The sequence below is a fragment of the Budorcas taxicolor genome, chromosome 25, assembly GCF_023091745.1.
Source record: "Budorcas taxicolor isolate Tak-1 chromosome 25, Takin1.1, whole genome shotgun sequence".
Lineage (NCBI taxonomy): Eukaryota > Metazoa > Chordata > Mammalia > Artiodactyla > Bovidae > Budorcas > Budorcas taxicolor.
Window position 1 is genome coordinate 33,022,463 of NC_068934.1, and position 18,179 is coordinate 33,040,641.

Sequence of the window (18,179 nt, forward strand, 5' to 3'; positions counted from 1 at the left end):
CTTCCTGTCGCCTAGAAAGCTTCATGACTCTCCCAAATGAAGAGCTAAAGACCAACTATTGAATAGGAGACTTGAGGGGCTGCCCTGGAAAGGCCAGGCACCCCCCACCCCTCCTTCTCCCGGCTGTCTCAGGAGTGAACAGGAAACAAAGGGCCAAGCCTCCTGTGACAGCCATGAGCCCTGGGGCATCGAAGGGGGTACCTCTGCTGTCCTGTCCCAAGTCCCCCTTTCTACTAGGAAAATGAATCTTCCCTTCATCCTTAAAATCCACGCTGGGAACAAGACACCTACCCAACAGCCGAAACAAGAGCTATCGATGATTACACGCTTACTCTATGTCGGGCACTGTGGAGAAGGCAATGGCAACCCACTCCATGGAGCCTGGTGGGCTGCAGTCCATGGGGTCGCTAAGAGTCAGACACAACTGAGCGACTTCACTTTCACTTTTCACTTTCATGCATTGGAGAAGGAAATGGCAACCCACTCCAGTGTTCTTGCCTGGAGAATCCCAGGGATGAGGGAGCCTGGTGGGCTGCCATCTGTGGGGTCGCACAGAGTCGGACACAACTGGAGCGACTCAGCAGCAGCAGTGCTAAGCGCGTTACGTGTATCGTCTCATTTGACAGAAGCATACCTGCTCAGTCCACTTCCACAGATGGGAAATGAAGCTTGGAGAGGGCACGGAACTGCTCCAAGCTTACACAGCTACTAAGAAGGCTTCAACCCACCTTTATCTGCTTCCAAAGTCTTGACCACTCAGAGGTACTTCCCAGAAGCGGTGATGGGTTTGGAAGCCACCCCACACAACCCTGTGCCACTTCTTCTTGTCAGCCAGGACACACTTTTCCCAAGGAGGATGTGTTCTAGGATGCTGGCTCTTTGGGCTACCCTGATACCTTCACTCACTGGGGCTCCTTTGTTCCCAGAGGGCAGAGTTCCACCCTGTGGACTTTACTTAATTATTTTTGTGTACAAAATAGTTCATTGCTCTGCTCAGTGCCATGTACAATTAGAGAGTTAATACCTGCTTTGTAAGAGTGATAATGATCTCACCGCCCAGCCAGTGAAATAAACGTTGCCCCCCCGCCCCTCTTCTTGAGAAACAAAGAGCCAGAGAAAGCCAAGCCATCCAAGCACTTGACATGGGGCACGGAGAACATGGGCGTGAGTCCGCAGACCTGCTGTCAGGTGCTGGATCAGCCACACACTAGCCAGGTGCCTGCGGCAAGCCAGCTGACCTCATGAGGCTGTGTTTCTTCAAATGTGGGGGCAGGTCACTGTACAGACACAATAACCAGATGTGTAACTGTGAAAATCTGGTGAGAAAGTGCCCACAAAGCTCTGAACAGCCTTACCTGGCAGAGTAGGTGTTCAATGTCTGTTTCCTCACTTAGTGTACTTTTTTTCTTTCAATGGAGCTCTCATCATCTAAGAATCTTGATTCACTTCTGCCTTGGGGACATTCCCACCACTGCACGCTGCTGGCAGTCTCAGTGCCTCAGTTTCTGCATCTGTAAAATGGGAAGGAACAAATGACTTAACACACATAAAGTCCTTAAAATGGTACCCAGCACATAGTAGTTGTTAAATAATTTAGACATTTTATAAACATTGTTGTGATTAGTGATTACTATTATTCTTTCTCCGAGTTTTGCAAGGAATAAACAAGATGATGGATGTGAAAACGTGTTATCAACTACAAGAATAAGAGTAAGCACTCGGTGGCTCAGACAGTAAAGCGTCTGCCTACCATGTGGGAGACCCAGGTTCGAGCCCTGAGTTGGGAAGATCCTCTGGAGAAGGAAATGGCAACCACTCCAGTACTCTTGCCTGGAAAATCCCATGGACTGAGGAGCGTAGCAGGCTACAGTCCATGGTGTCGCAAAGAGATGGACACTACTGAGCGACTTCACTCACTCACTCACTCACTCACTCGTACACGCAGAGAGGGTAACAGGCGAAAAGACCTGGCCTCAGACACGCACTTGAACAATCTCAAACCGCCCTCCTTGACACAAAACATAGAATTCCTCCTTCAAAGAAACAATGATTCACCTTCTGGTTTTTGTTTGTTTGTTCTGTTTTAATTTGAAAGTGAAAGTCACTCAGTCATATCCGACTCTTTTCAATCCCATGGACTATACAGTTCATGGAATTCTCCAGGCCAGAATACTGGAGTGGGTAGCCTTTCTCTTCTGAAGGGGATCTTCCCAACCCAGGAATCAAACTGGGGTCTTCTGGATTGCAGGCAGATTCTTTATCAACTGAGTTATCAGGGAAGCCCCCTGTTTCAATTTAGACCAGATCTTTCATGGCGTGTATCTAGGCTGTTTGTATCTCACTGACGTATCCTCGATCACTACAACAAGGGCATTGTTAAAGAAGCATCTGGTCTAAGCAGTCCTTGGATATCCTGATGTGAACAGAGAATACAATTAAGCTTTGTCTCTCCCTCTCAGGTAATCCAGGTGCAATCTTTCCTGGTGGGTTGGAGGAACCAGGCAGGCAAGCCAGTCAATGAGGGGGAGTTGCAGATAGCTGATTAATGGCTGGAAGACCAGTAACACCACCCCTCAAAGGCTCGCAACAGAAGCTCCTGGGCCCATCTTTGACAGGTTTACAGTGTAATCAGCCAAACAAGAGACACAGGGTGTGGCCTTCCCTGGTGCCACAGTGGCAAAGAATCCGCCTGCAATGCAGAAGTCAGGAGTTTGATCCCTGGGTTGGAAAGATTCCCTGGAGGAGGACATGGCAACCCACTCCAGTATTTTGCCTGGAGAATCACATGGACGGAGGAGACTGCCGGGCTACAGTCCAATGGGTCACAAAGAGTAGGACACAACTTAAGTGACTTAGCATGCATGCAGGAGACACTGGTGCAACTTTTTGCCCAGCACCCTGCTGGAAACCACAGGGCATGTAAAGCAAGTGCCTAGGCCACAGTCCCTGCCCTTAGGGAGACACCCAACTGATGGAATAAGACAGATGAAAATGAAAGAATGAGAGAGTCAGAAAAGGCAATGATATAATGAAGGTTAGATTTTATGGCCCAGACTGTAAACACTGGTGCATGGAGTAAAGGGAGATGGGTGAGAGCTACAGGGAGTGGAAAGGCTCGCACAGGAAAGGGTTTCTTAGCTGGGCCCTGACAGGCGTGTAGGAGTTGCACTGGTGAAAGGCAGAGTGGCAGTGCAAGCTGGGGAAACTGTGAGAGAGGTCTAGGAGGAAGAAGGACTGTCTATAGGGCAGAGGCGAACTGGGCATGTCTGGAGCAGGAGTGCATCCTAACTGCCAAAACTAGCATTGCTTTAAAGAACCAGGAAGATGAATTCTTATCAGTAAAAATAACTCGTTGAAGGTGGTCTAGTTTATTCTACTTTGCCTCCCATTATCAGTGAACTTCATTCAGCAAGTCACTTAACCACCCAAGTGTCGCTCTCTTCCCCTGTGAAATGGGGATGATGATACATGTCTAACAGTCCCTATAAAAGGTGCTGATTCCAGAGGCAAGTGCTAATAGGCAGGCAATGAGGGCAATTCTCCCCCAAACTCCCTGGTAGGTGACTCCAACTCAGGTTCACCGAGTTCTCTTCTCCCGGCAAGGAGGGAGAATCAGGCTCTATGTGAGTCACCTGCTGCTGACCTTGATCCACAGGGGCTGCAGGAGGAGCCTGTCGGGGGCCCATCCCCCCAGAGAGCAGGACTGCCCCTGACCAAGTAGGGACAAGATGGGATACCCTCCAACTTGAGGGCTTCTGAACCAAGCCAGGGGTCCTCAAGAGGATGGGGAGGCAGGAGTGGGCCTGAGGACTTCTCACAAGTGCCAACTGGCCCGAGGGAACGAAGGTGGCCAGGTAAGGAGTCAGATCAGAGAGGGGCCCCAGGAAGAAACCGGCGTGTTCGTGAGCAGACGCCGCGGGGACTGAACCGGTGGGAAATTAACCACCGACTCAGACGCACCGGAAGGAAGCAGCAGCTAATGGACCAGCCCCGAGGGCCAGGCCCTCACCTCCTGACAGTGTCCTCGGCCTGGTTTCAGGGCCCGGAGTACAAGTTTCTGCCTCGGACCCAGGGCCGAAGCTGTTCCCAAAGCGCTGTTTTCCCCGCGCGTCTCGCGCAAACCGCGCAGCTCGGGCGCGCCTGTCTCTCCTCCCACCTGGGCGCCCAGAGGGAATCGCTGAAAAGGGAACGGGAGCGGGACCCTGGGACCCTGGGACCCTGGGGGCGCTGCCCACCTGCCCGCGGCGCGGAGCCCGGCTGTGAGAGCGGAGGGGAACGGCCTGTCAGGACTCACGTTCCCCGGGCTCCGCTCCGCGCCGGCCTCCTTCTGGCGGCGCCCGCACGGTGCAGGGGACGCGCAGAGGCGGCCTCGGGATGAGCCGCCCCTGGGCGCACGCGCGCGTCTACTGCCCGCACCTCCGCGCTGCGCCCTTGGCTTGGGAAGGGACTGCCCCGCAGGGTAGGTGCGTACGCGGGTGTGTGCGCCTATGTCCGTGCGTGTGCGTAGACCTGTGCGCACGTGATCACAAAAGAGGGCTGCGAGGCAGGGAGCAGGGCGTGTGCGTTGTAAACAGGGACAGTAAGGAGGTGCCCTAATAGGGACTTCTCAGCAGCCCAAGCCGAAAAGGCAATGGCACCCCACTCCAGCACTCTTGCCTGGAAAATCCCATGGACGGAGGAGCCTGGTAGGCTGCAGTCCATGGGGTCGCTGAGAGTTGGACACGACTCGGGGACTTCACTTTCACTTTTCACTTTCATGCATTGGAGAAGGAAATGGCAACCCACTCCAGTGTTCTTGCCTGGAGAATCCCAGGGACGGCAGAGCCTGGTCGGCTGCCGTCTATGGGGTCGCACAGAGTCGGACACAACTGAGTGACTTCACTTTCACTTTTCACTTTCATGCATTGGAGAAGGAAATGGCAACCCACTCCAGTGTTCTTGCCTGGAGAATCCCAGGGATGAGGGAGCCTGGTGGGCTGCCATCTGTGGGGTCGCACAGAGTCGGACACGACTGAAGCGACTTGGCAGCAGCAGCAGCCCAAGACTACCTGAAGCCACTGGATACAAACCTTTAGGATGTAGGCTGTTTGAGGGGGGCTTGGTGTTTGATTGTCCACTGCCATATCCCCAGTGCCCGTTATGGTACCTAAAACTTAGTTGCTGAACTAATGCCTGGATGTCAGGGGTGGAGGGAGGGCATTCTAGAACCAGAGAGAGTGAGAACAAAGCCACATTTCACCCGCTTGGCGATTCTTCCTGGCACCACCCCGGGCACTCCCTCAAGGCCAGCCCTTCTCCACATCCAGGTGATGCCAAGTTTTCTTTCCCACTCCCATTCTTCCATGTTCTCCCCTTGACCTGTCTGTTTTACGTGTCTCCTGCCTGTTGGCCCTCCGCTGTCAGAGAGGGACAGAGGGGAATGCGGAGGAGCCGAGCTCTGCCAGTGGAGCAGTGGCCTGGTGCCCTCCCCATTCTGGAAGCAAAGGGTGGGAGAACAAAATGCTGGAACCTGCAATGGGTGCTCCAGAAATGTTAGTTCCTTTCCCTGAAGAGTAGGCAATGTTCTGGGCGTGCCCTGTGTTTGGCTGGGGATTGGTTCTGGTTTGATAATCACCGCCAGAACACCCCTCCTTTTTTTCATCAAATGCCTTGAGGGGGATTTAATGGTAGCTGAAAACTGAGGCAAGCTTCATTTCTAAAACATTCAGAAGTTAATATGCTATGAGTCATGTATTCTGCAGAGGCCTCCTCACACTCGGGAGAAAGGGTTTCCAAGTAATTAAACAATCATGTCGGACCAAACTGAAGTGCCCCAGCTCCCACTTCTCCACTGTGGACCTTCCTCTGCCCACACCAGCTGCCTCCACAGCTACCCTGGTTGAGATTAGTAAATTCTTCCTTCAGCTGTGGGAGACACTGTGTGAAAACCAAATCCTACAATAACATTTTTCATCACTAAAGGAAGAATCAGGTTTCACCCTCCTCAACCTGATTTAAGGACCTAACAGATATAACAACCTTCATGGGGTAATTAGGAAATTATCCTCTTACAAATTGGTAGATGTCTCCTTTCTTTTCTGGGGGATGAGATGGGAAGGGTATTATTTTTCTTTTTCCATGGTGATGTGCCTGCGATTAACCATGCCACCCGGGTAATTGTTCCCTTGTGTGTAAGCTGATAGCCTGCCGTTCCGGGGTGTACCTGCCAACGCACTCCAGAATAACATATTACAGCCTCCATGCCCTTCCTGATGAAAGGAAAACTTCAGTCATGTTTAGTTAAAGGAGCTTTTTCAACCTGGCCGGTCAATACCCTAGTATGCTATGCCAAGTTGCTTCAGTCGTGTCTGACTATTTGAGACCCTATGGACTGTAGCTAACCAGGTTCTTCTCTCCATGAGATTCTCCAGGCAAGAATACTGGAGTGGGTTTCCATGACCTCCCCTAGGAGATCTTCCTGACCCAGGGATTGAACTGACATCTCCTGCGTCTCCTGCATTGGGAGGTGGGTTCTTTACCACTAGTGTCACCTAGGAAGCCCCAATACCTTAGAGGTGGAGAATTACACCAAGGGTAAGCAAAGGTTCCCTCCAACTAGCTAGACACTCATTTGTTAAGAGTGTGGATGCATCCAGTGTGAGCCTTATCAATACTGTCTATTTCTAGGCTTGTGGAGAACAGTGCTAATATTTCAGAGAACCCAGGAAGTCCCTAAGGGTCCCAGGAAAGATTTTTATTTGATAGGAGGGAGAAATTTCTAGCTGAAGATTCCTAAATCCAGATCTGTTTTAATTTATAGATCTTCTACGATGTTATCAGAAACAAGACCAGAACTCAAAGATAAAAGTGGAATTAACATTGGCCTCCTTTTCCCACTCTATTCTACTCTAATTATCTCACTCCTTTGTCTCAAGATCTCTCTCTCCTTCACATGCACACACATGTACACACATACATGCACACACCCACACACGCAGAGCAACCATACAACAGGTTTGACAGATCTCTTGGATTCATTAAGGAACTTAGGGAGTTTTCGATAGCTAAGAGAAGTACTAAAAGATACACATGTGTCTGTGTGTATGTACATAACCATATTTTTCACCAACTGTCGTCTTGTTCAGTTGCTCAGTCATGTCTGACTCTGTGGTCCCATGGACTGAAGCACTCCAAGCTTCCCTGTCTTTCACCATCTCCCGGAGCTTACTCAAACTCATGTCCATTGAGTCAGTGATGCCATTCGACCATCTTGTTCTCTGTCATCCCCTTTTCCTGCCTTCTGTCTTTCCCAGCATTAGGGTCTTTTCCAATGAGTCGGCTCTTCACGTCAGGTGGCCTAAGTATCAGCAACTGCCTTCAGTTCAGTTCAGTTGCTCAGTCGTGTCCAACTCTTTGCAATCCCATGAATTGCAGCACGCCAGGCCTCCCTGTCACTGACTCCCGGAGATCACTCAAACTCACGTCCATCGAGTCGGTGATGCCATCCAGCCATCTCATCCTCTGTCTTCCCCTTCTCCTCCTGCCCTCAATCCCTCCCAGCATCAAGGTCTTTTCCAGTGAGTCAGCTCTTCACATGAGGTGGCCAAAGTACTGGAGTTTCAGCCTTAGCATCATTCCTTCCAAAGAAATCCTAGGGCTGATCTCCTTTAGAATGGACTGGTTGGAACTGCCTAGCACTTGATATATTCCAAGAGCTCATACACATTTTCTAATTAACGCAGCTGGCAGACAAAAGGCTGCCAGGCAGCGTCCACATCCCCAGTCCCACCAAGGAGGAAACTGAGACTAGGACACAGGGAGGTGATGTGACTTGGGTGGCGTCATGCTATCGGGATAAGATGCAGCCGAACCCATTTTCCCTCCCAGGTCATCTGCTATACCTGAGAGCTTATTAGAGATGCCAGTTCTCAGGCCCCACCCCAGAACAAGGGAAGGGCCTAGCAATCTGTGCTAACTAGCCTTCCAGGCAATGCTGGTGTGCACTCAAGTTTGAGAACCACTGCATCAGAGCCTACAAGAGAATACCCAGACAGCCCTTCAAGATTAACTGACCCCCCTCATCAGTTCCTTATAGTCTAACTGCATCCACCTGTTCCCTAAACATTTCTTTTTCATGTTTTTGATACCATGCTCCTGTTACTTTGAATGATAATTCTGTTCTTCTCTACCTGGCAAACTCCTGCTAATCATTTAAAACCCAGTTCAAAGACCTCCCCTGTCTTAAGATTTCACCCATCTTCTCCAACAGTCCACCTACCTCCTCCACTGGTAATCCCTCCCAACAGCCCCAGGACATACCTCCATAGCATCATCATGCCCTGGGCTTCAGTTTCTCAGCATCACCTTCCTAGTGGATGGCTTAAATCTTATTGCCTCTTGGTACTCTCAGTAGTTAGCCCTGTGCCAGGAATACAGTAGGTGCTTAATAAATATGTATTGAATTAATGAATAAGTGAATGTATGAGCTGAAGCATCATTATAAGTGTGTTGAGTAATGGAGACAGGCGACTGGCCTGGGCACACAGCTGGCTGCTCCAGAGCCTGGTGTGACCCCCAGGCATCCTGACACCCAGCCCAAAATAGTAATTGTCTAATTTCTTTCACCTTGACTCCAGTCTTTAGGTAATGTAATTGTTAAACAAGAGAGTCATTTTTGGCTACTTTGTGACAGATAATTATGACAAGCACACTGAACAGGTAAAATTCTCCCCTTTAGGCTATAGCTGTGACTTGACGAGGTCACAGCCTGTCAGTTATCTCTGCATCTCTCTGTTTGTATTTATATATGGCACCTATTGCAATGGTATCTAGACCAACTATTAAACCATTTAGAATGCTCAGGAACCAATTTGTGGCAGCCAGATTATAGCTCCATTCATATTTTAAGTTTTGCCTCCTTTTGACGTTTAATAGATAGTTATTATGATGTAGTTTTTACTGCCTCCAAGTTTGCAGGCTGCTCAAAGCCTAAATCTGCAGCGAGAGGAGGTTAGACTTGAGAGGGAGCATGCACATAACCTAAAGCGACTCTTCGATTTCTGCTCCTGAGTCTGCTGCTTTGCCTGGGTCTTCTTCCTCTGTGAGGAGAGTCGGGATGAAAAGGGGTAAGGAACATGCCCAAGTGTTCATTCATTCATAAAAACACACATTTAGTGAGGTCGACTTCGTGTTAGGGTGCTGGGGATCCCCAGGGAGCAAGATGTGGTACCTACCTTCACAGAGCTCCTAGCCTGGTGGGAGAAGGAAAGCTTGTGAGTGGGAATTCACCATCCACTATGATGGATGTTACGTAGAGGCACAAGGAGGGACGGTTGCCTATGTGGAGAGCTTGAGCATGCACAGCACCTAGCCAGGTGACAGGGAGGGGAAACCTGGGGGTAAGAAAGAGGAAGGCATTCCAGAAGGACTGAAAGTAGTTCCCAGGGCTGGATTCAGGCTAGACATTGGTCTGCTTCTTCAGTGGGATGCTTGAAATCCAGGTGGGAACTCACGAGAGGCCCAGGCTGTGAAGGATGGAGGTCAGTGAGAGTCTGGTAAGAGGACAGGAAGAGGCAGGAAGAATGGGCATAATTTCTCAGCAGTGCTTCCTTGTGGGTGTCAGGCACAGCCAAAAGTTTGACCCCAGTTTGTTTGAATCAAAGGGAACTTCTCTTTCTTCAAGTCACTTGTGACTATGGGGAGTAAGGACATTGCAGAAGACAGGGAGTTGTGAGTAAAGGATCAGAATTCATCATGATTGTCAACTTTCCCTTCTTAAAGGCTCTTTGCCTAAGACTTATAAAACATGCTTAAAAGTCTCTTTCAGGGGCTTCCCTGGTGGTCCAGTGGCTACGACTCACTTCTCCCAGTGCAGGGGGTGTGCGTTCAATTCTTGGTCAGAGAACTAGATCCCACATGCTGCAACTCAGAGTTCACATGCCATAACTAAAGATTTCACATGCCACAATGAAGACAGAAGGTCCTGTGTGCTACAACTAAGACCCAGTGCAGCCAAATAAGTATTTTTTTTAAGAAGTCTCTTTTATCCTTAACAAAATGATCTAACTAAATACAAGCCTTCCTTCACCCTGTGATACTGGCAAGCTCTCCTTTTAACTCTTTCCTTCCTTTGTTAACCAAGTTCCTCCACAAAATGCACTCACCTTCTTTCATTCACTTTCCATCCACAGCTGCCAGGCTTGTGTCTCTACACCCACAGAAACACTAGGATAAAGGTGGTCAATGGCCTTCAATGGCCGTGTGCGATGAACTCATTCATTGATCCAGTCAACAAAGCTTTGTGTCTTCTCTGCATCAGGTGCTGTTCCTGGCCTGCAGATACAGCAATGTAAAGGCTTTCTCAGAGTTTACATTTCGGTGGGCTCCTTTCAGTTCTTAGGTCTCTGCAGCATTTGTCGTCATTGAATTCTGCCTTCTGGGAATATTCTCTTGCTTTCCATTCACCAATCTCCTATGATTCTTCTATCTTCTTTATCATTCCTTCTCTATTGATTCATTAGGGCTTCCCTAATGAAAAATCCACGTTCAATGCTGGATACTCAGGTTCGATCCTTGGGTTGGGAAGATCCCATGGAGAAAGAAGTGGCAACCCACTCCACTATTCTTGCCTGGGAAATCTCAAGGACAGAGGAGCCTGGCGGGTTACAGTCCATGGGGTCACAAGGACTCAGACACAATTAACGACTAAACCACCGCCACCACCATCTATTCATTAAAGCCTTACTTTAAGTAGGTTATGTTCTAGGCTCTACACTTATCCTCCAAGGTTTTATCCTGCTCTTTGATTTTATTTGATAGATATATATCTCAATACCTGTATAATCAGCTCGCTTCATATATCTCCACGTAGACATCGCCTCGGTGTCCACCTAACCACAGCTGAACTCTAAGAACTCTGTGCCCACCCTGCTCCTCTTCCTGTGTTTCCCAGTTTGGTGAATCCTGCTATGCAACTGGGGACACTGAGAGTCACCCTGGACATGTGATTTTTCTTTTTTAACCTTTTGGAAAATTTATATATCTTTAGAACATGATTATTTGTAAGATATATATATATATATATATATATATATAAATTTGGGGGGGCACACCATGCAGCGTGCACGATCTTATTTTTTCAACCAGGGATTAGACCATGTCCCCTGCAGTGAAAGTGTGGCATCTTAACCACAGGACCAGCAAGGAAATCCTTGTAAGATATTTTTTAATGTGCTCTCAGATAAAAGTCTATGTTGTGCAATGTACTGAATAAGGTGCCTGGACAAGAAAAAAAGCACAGCTCCAGCAGTGGCCTTGTGATTTGACCAACTGTATAGAGACGGCAAAGCACCCCAACTACCCTGCTCATCACTCTCACACTTGGACCTGGACTTTTCTTATCCCTGTGCTCCCAATGCCTACAGTCCCTGTCCTAGGCAGGACCCTCATCATCACTTCTGGAACACTGCCAGTCTCCTTGGCTCTAGACTGATTCCATCCAACTCTTCATTCCTCTAGCAGAGTGATTTCCCCAAATTGCAAAACTGACCATGTTCCTCCCCAATATTCTCATCTCCTCCAGCAGCAGTTCTCAATATGAAACTCCGAAACACTTTCAGGAAGTCCACAAGTTAGATTTATTACATAATAATAGTAAAGCATTACTTACCCTTTTCAGCGTGCTGACATTTGCACTGATGGGGCAAAAGCCTTGGTGGGTACAACAGAGGGTGACTTAGCACAGATTATGGCCACAGAATCAAATGGTGCTATGAACTAGTAGTTGTAGTCTTAACACTGTGAACTCTCAGAAAGAAGAGCTGGTTTCATTTAATGAAATGAGTGTCCCTGATGAAGTAGAAAAAATATTAATTTTATTCACCTCAGCCCTAGAATGAGCATCTTTTTAATATTCTGTGACAACATGCAAAGTACCCATAAGGCAATTATGTACCAAAGTGTGATGGTCGTCTCAGAGAAAAGCACTAGTGTGATCGTTTGAGTTGCAAGCTAAACTAGTCTTGTTTCCCCTCACCTAACACCATTTTTATTTGAAAGTATGACTGACAAACTGTGCTTATTCAGACTTGGGTATTTGGCAGGCACATTCTTAAAGATTAATGCAGTGACTTTTCACTTTAAGGAAAACACCTGACAATGTTTGCTGCCAGTGGAAAAAAATTGGATCTTACAAGCAAATATTAGAATTTTGGAAAAGGCATCTACAAGCCATGGCAGCTTCCCAATACTTAACGACTTTTCTGATGAGATTGATAGTGATGCTAACAAATATGTGAGGTTTCTCTTGGATCTTGTATCATGAGATGTGTTAACATTCAGATGAGTTACATGACTCTGTGAGCCAATATTTTCCAAATGGCCAATGGTTGATGTTACAAAATTATGCATAAGTAAAAAAAGATCTGTTCAAGTGTGAGACAGACCAATGGGTGTTAATGTAACATTTTGAAATGTTCATTAATACAGCTTCAATTTCCATATTGGAACTCACCTTTAAGAAACTGCCTGTTATTAAATTTTAGTGTAGTATCAAAGAATATTCAAAACTATCTAAAAAGCCTATTAAAATACTCCTTTCTTTTCCAACTACATATGGGGAAAGCAAGATTTTCTTCATATACTTTGAGCAAAACATCATATTGTAAAAAATTGGGTGTAGATATGACAATCCAGCTATCTTGCAATAAAGCAGACACTTCTTGCAATTTTTTGTCTCAGACAATACAAATATATTATTTGTTATTTTAAAAATTATTTACAAAATAGTGTGTGTATGTGTGTGTGTGTGTTCAGTTATGTCCGACTCTTCACAACCCCGTGGACTGTAGCCCTCCAGGCTCCTCTGTCCATGAGATTTTCCAGACAAGAATACTGAAGTGGGTTGCCATTTCCTCCAGGGGATCTTCCTGATCCAGGGATCAAACCCATGACTCTGTCTCTTACGTTGGCAGGCAGATTCTTTACCACTATACCACCTGGGAAGCCGTATTAAACATTCTTAATTTCAATTTTAAATAATAATACATGATAGTATCAATATGTGTAATTCACATAAACATAAAATACTTTGAATCCTAAACAATTTTTAAAAGTGTAAAGGAGTGTTAAAGCCAAAATATTTCAGAATGGCTGACCTAGAGGATTAAGGTCCCAAATTTTTTCTAGGTAGTTTATTTTTACAGAATAATTTGACTCAGTGTTCAAAGCTGAAATACTGATGGCTGATAAGTAGCAGTAGTTTTTTTTTTTTTTTTTTTTGGCTGCACCACACAGCATGTAGGGTATTAGTTCACCAAACAGAGATCAAACCCTCACTCCTGCCATTGGATGTGCAACATCTTAACCACTGGGCCACCAGGGGAGCCCTGTTTCTCTCAGGTGGGGCAGTGGTAAAGAATCCACCTGCCAGTACAGGAGATGCAGGAGACACAAGTTCGATCGCTGGGTGGGGAAGATCCCCTGGAGAAGGAAATGGCAACCCATTCCAGTACTCTTGCCTGGGAAATCTCATGGATAGAGGAGCCTGGGGGGCTACAGTCCATGGAGTCACAGAGTCAGAAACGACTGAATGAGCACTCACCAAACCTATACTAAGATTCACCAACTGTTACATTCTTGCCAAGTTTGTTCCTCCCACCTTTCTCCCCCTCCCACATATAGTTATATATATATATATATTTTTTTAATATTTTAAAAAAATCTGAAAATTGGCTATATAGGACACTTCACTCCCAAATATTTCAACACATTCCCAAAGAACAATAACAGTTTTTACGCAGCTACATCACCCATTACCACTCTTATGAAAATCAACATTAATTCAGTAATATCTTGTGATATTCAAATTTTCCCAGTTGTGCCAAGTATATGCTTTCTAGTTGTTTTCCCCTTTGATTTAGGAACTACTCAAAATATGTGTATTGCAACAGCTCAATATCAAAAAGACAAACAACTCAATCCAAAAATGAGCAGAGAATCTAAACAGGCATTTCTCAGAAGAAAATACATATAGATGGCGAACAGGCACACAATAAGATGCTTGGCATCACTAGTTATTAGAGAAATGCAAATCAAACAACAATGAGGTATCACCTCACACCAATCAGAATGGCCATCATCAAAATTTCTGTAAACAATAAATGCTGGAGAGAGAGAGAGTGGAGAGAAAAGAACCCTCCTACACTGTTTGTGGAAATGCAAACTGGTACGGAGAATAGTATGGAGGTTCCTTAAAAACCTAAAAATAGAGTTACCATATGATTCAGCAATCCCAATCCTGGGCATATATTCAGGGAAAAGCCTAGTTCAAAAAGGTACATGCACCCCAGTGTTCATTGCAGCACTATTTACAATAGGAAGGACATGGTGGCAGCCTAAATGTCCATCAACAGAGGATAATTAAAGAATATGTGGTACATTTATATAATTTAAAAAATTATATTTTTATTAAAAGATAATTGCTTTACAGAATCTTGTTGTTTTCTGTCAAACCTCAACATGAATCAGCCGTAGGTATACATATATCCCCTCCCTTTTGAATTTCCCTCCCATTTCCTGCCCCATCCCATCCCTCTAGTTTGGTACAGAGCCCCTGTTTGGGTTTCCTGAGTCATACAGCAAATGTAAATTTCCATGTTTCTCTCTCCATACATCTCACCCTCTGCTTCCCTCTGCCCGTGTCCACAAGTCTATTCTTTATGTCTGTTTCTCCATTGCTGCCCTGTAAATAAGTTCTTCAGTACCATTTTTTCTAGATTTCCTATATATGCATTCAGTTCAGTTCAGTTCAGTTCAGTAGCTCAGTCGTGTGCGACTCTGCAACCCCATGAATCGCAGCACGCCAGGCCTCCCTGTCCATCACCATCTCCCGGAGTTCACTCAGACTCACGTCCATCGAGTCCGTGATGCCATCCAGCCATCTCATCCTCTGTCGTCCCCTTCTCCTTCTGCCCCCATCCCTCCCAGCATCAGAGTCTTTTCCAATAAGTCAACTCTTCACATGAGGTGGCCAAAGTATTGGAGTTTCAGCTTTAGCATCATTCCTTCCAAAGAAATCCCAGGGTTGGTCTCCTTCAGAAAGGACTGGTTGGATCTCCTTGCAGTCCAAGGGACTCTTCAAGAGTCTTCTCCAGCACCACTGTTCAAAAGCATCAATTCTTCGGTGCTCAGCCTTCTTCACAGTCCAACTCTCACATCCATACATGACCACTGGAAAAACCATAGCCTTGACTAGGCGGACCTTAGTCGGCAAAGTAATGTCTCTGCTTTTGAATATGCTATCTAGGTTGGTCATAACTTTTCTTCTAAGGAGTAAGCGTCTTTTAATTTCATGGCTGCAGTCACCATCTGCAGTGATTTTGGAGCCCCCCAAAATAAAGTCTGACACTGTTTCCACTGTTTCCCCATCTATTTCCCATGAAGTGATGGGACCGGATGCCATGATCTCCATTTTCTGAATGTTGAGCTTTAAGCCAAACTTTTCACTCTCCTCTTTCAGTTTCATCAAGAGGCTTTTTAGCTCCTGCTCACTTTCTGCCATAAGGGTGGTGTCATCTGCATATATGCATTAGAATACGGTATTTATCTTTCTCTTTCTGACTTGACTTCACTCTGTATAATAAGTTCTAGTTTCATCCACCTCATTAGAACTGACTCAAAGGTATTCTTTTTTATGGCTGAGTAATATTCCATTGTGTAGCTGTACCACAACTTTATCCATTCATCTGTTGAAGGACATCTAGGTTGCTTCCATGTTCTAGCTATTGTAAATAGTGCTGCAATGAACAATGGGGTACATGTGTCTTTTTCAGTTTTGATTTCGTCAGGGTACATGCCTATGAGTGGGATTGCTGAGTCATATGGTGGTTTTATTCCTAGTTTTTTAATGAATCTCCATACTATCTTCCATAGTGGCTGTATCAATTTACATTCCCACCAACAGTGCAAGAGCATTCCCTTTTCTCCACACCCTCTCCAGCATTTATTTTTTGTAGACTTTTTGATGATGGCCATTCTGACTGGTGTGAGGTGATATGATATCTCATTGTAGTTTTGATTTGCATTTCTCTAATAATGAGCGATGTTGAGCATATTTTGGGGTGTTTGTTAGCCATCTGTATGTCTTCTTTGGAGAACTGTCTGTTTGGGTATTTTTCCACTTATTGATTGGGTTGTTTGTTTTCCTGGTATTAAATTGTGTGAACTGCTTGTATATTTTGGAAATTAATCCTTTGTCAGTTGTTTCATTTGCTATTATTTTCTCCCATTCTAAGAGTTGTCTATTCACCTTGCTTATAGTTTCCTTTGCTGTGCAAAAGCTTTTAAGTTTAATAAGACCCCACACATTTACATTTGTTTTATTTCCGTTACTCTAGGAGGTGGGTCATGGAGGATCTTGCTTTATGTCATTGAGTGTTCTGCCTATGTTTTCCTCTAAGAGTTTTATATTTTCTGGTCTTACATTTAGGTCTCTAATCCATTTTGACTTTATCTTTGTGTAGGGTGTTAGGAAGTGTTCTAATTTCATTCTTTTACATGTAGCTGTCCAGTTTTCCCAGCACCATTTATTGAAGGGGCTGTCTGTCCCATTGTATATATATTCTTGCCTCCTTTGTCAAAAATAAGGTACCCATAGGTGCATGGGTTTATTTCTGGGCTTTCTATCTTATTCCATTGGACTATATTTCTGTGTTTTTGTGCCAATACCATACTGTCTTGATGACTAGCTTCGTAATATAATCTGAAGTCACGAAGGTTGATTCCTCCAGCTCCATTCTTCTTTCCCAAGACTGCTTTGGCTATTTGGGTCTTTTGTGTTTCCATATGAATTGTGAATTTTTTTGTTCTAGTTCTATGAAAAATGTCATTGGTAATTTGATAGGGGTCTCATTGAATTTGTAGATTGCACTTGGTAGAATAATCATTTTCACAATAATTGATTCTTCCTACCCAGGAACATGGAATATCTCTCCATCTGTTTATGTCATCTTTGATTTCTTTAATCAATGTCTTGTAATTTTCTATGTACAGTTATTTTGTCTCCTTAGGTAAATTTATTTCTAGATACTTAATTCTTTTTGTTGCAATGGTGGATGGGATTGATTCCTTAATTTCTCTTTCTGATTTTTCATTGTTAGTATATAGAAATGCAAGTGATTTCTGTGTGTTGATTTTGTATCCTGCAACTTTGCTAAATTCATTGATTAGCTCTAGTAATTTTCTGATACTATCTTTAGGGTTTTCTGTGTACAGTATCATGTCATCTGCAAACAGTGAGAACTTTACTTCTTCTTTTCCGATCTGGATTCCTTTTATTTCTTTTTCTTCTCTGATTGCTGTAGCTAGGACTTCCAGAACTATGTTGAATAATAGTGGTGAAAGTGAAACACCCTTGCCTTGTTCCTAATCTTAGGGGCAATGCTTTCAGTTTTTCACCATTGAGAATAATGTTTGCTGTAGTCTTATCATATATGGCCTTTACTATGTTGAGGTAGGTTCCTCCTATGCCTATTTTTTGAAGAGTTTTAATCATAAATGGATGCTGAATTTTGTCAAAGGTTTTTTCTGCATCTATTGAGATTATCATATGGTTTTATCTTTCAATTTGTTAATATGGTATATCACATTGATTAATTTGCATATACTGATGAATCCTTGCATCCCTGGAATAAATCCAACTTGATCATGGTGTATGAGCTTTTTGATGTGTTGCTGAATTCTGTTTGCTAAAATTTTGTTGAGGATTTTTGCATCTATGTTCATCAATGATATTGGCCTGTAGTTTTCTTTTTTTGTGTTGTCTTTGTCTGGTTTTGGCATCAGGGTGATGGTGGCTTCATAGAATGAGTTTGGAAGTGTTCCTTCCTCTTAAAAAAGCAATGCCTATTTCAATGGCAAAACAGAAACCAGGGCAAACAGATAAAATATTCTTGTTACTGAAAAAGGCAGTTATCTAATTTGAAACAACATGCTCACTAATCACTCAATATGAAGATGCTTTTGAACACACCCTCAACCAACCAATTCCATGAACCTCACAAAAGATGAAAGACATTTTTCTGTATCTGGAACGCTTATCTTGAAACTAAGATTTCACTGTTGGGCAGCAAGATTCATGCTTATGTGATTTGTAATTTTAAGAGTATTTTTTAAATCTTAAATATTTGTGATATTATCTTTAG

At 44.8% G+C, this 18,179-nt stretch overlaps 1 long non-coding RNA gene across 2 annotated transcripts in view; it reads right to left on the minus strand.

Annotated features, from left to right (window-relative positions):
* LOC128069048 (uncharacterized) overlaps positions 1–4,374 on the minus strand; it is a 29,981-nt gene extending 25,607 nt beyond the window's left edge. For both annotated transcript variants that reach the window (XR_008201530.1, XR_008201531.1), the window contains exons 1-2: positions 4,236–4,374; positions 1,356–1,511 (exon numbers count right to left, since the gene is read on the minus strand). This is a non-coding gene — a long non-coding RNA (uncharacterized LOC128069048). The remainder of the gene's footprint in view (positions 1–1,355; positions 1,512–4,235) is intronic.
* Positions 4,375–18,179: the final 13,805 nt, after the last annotated feature.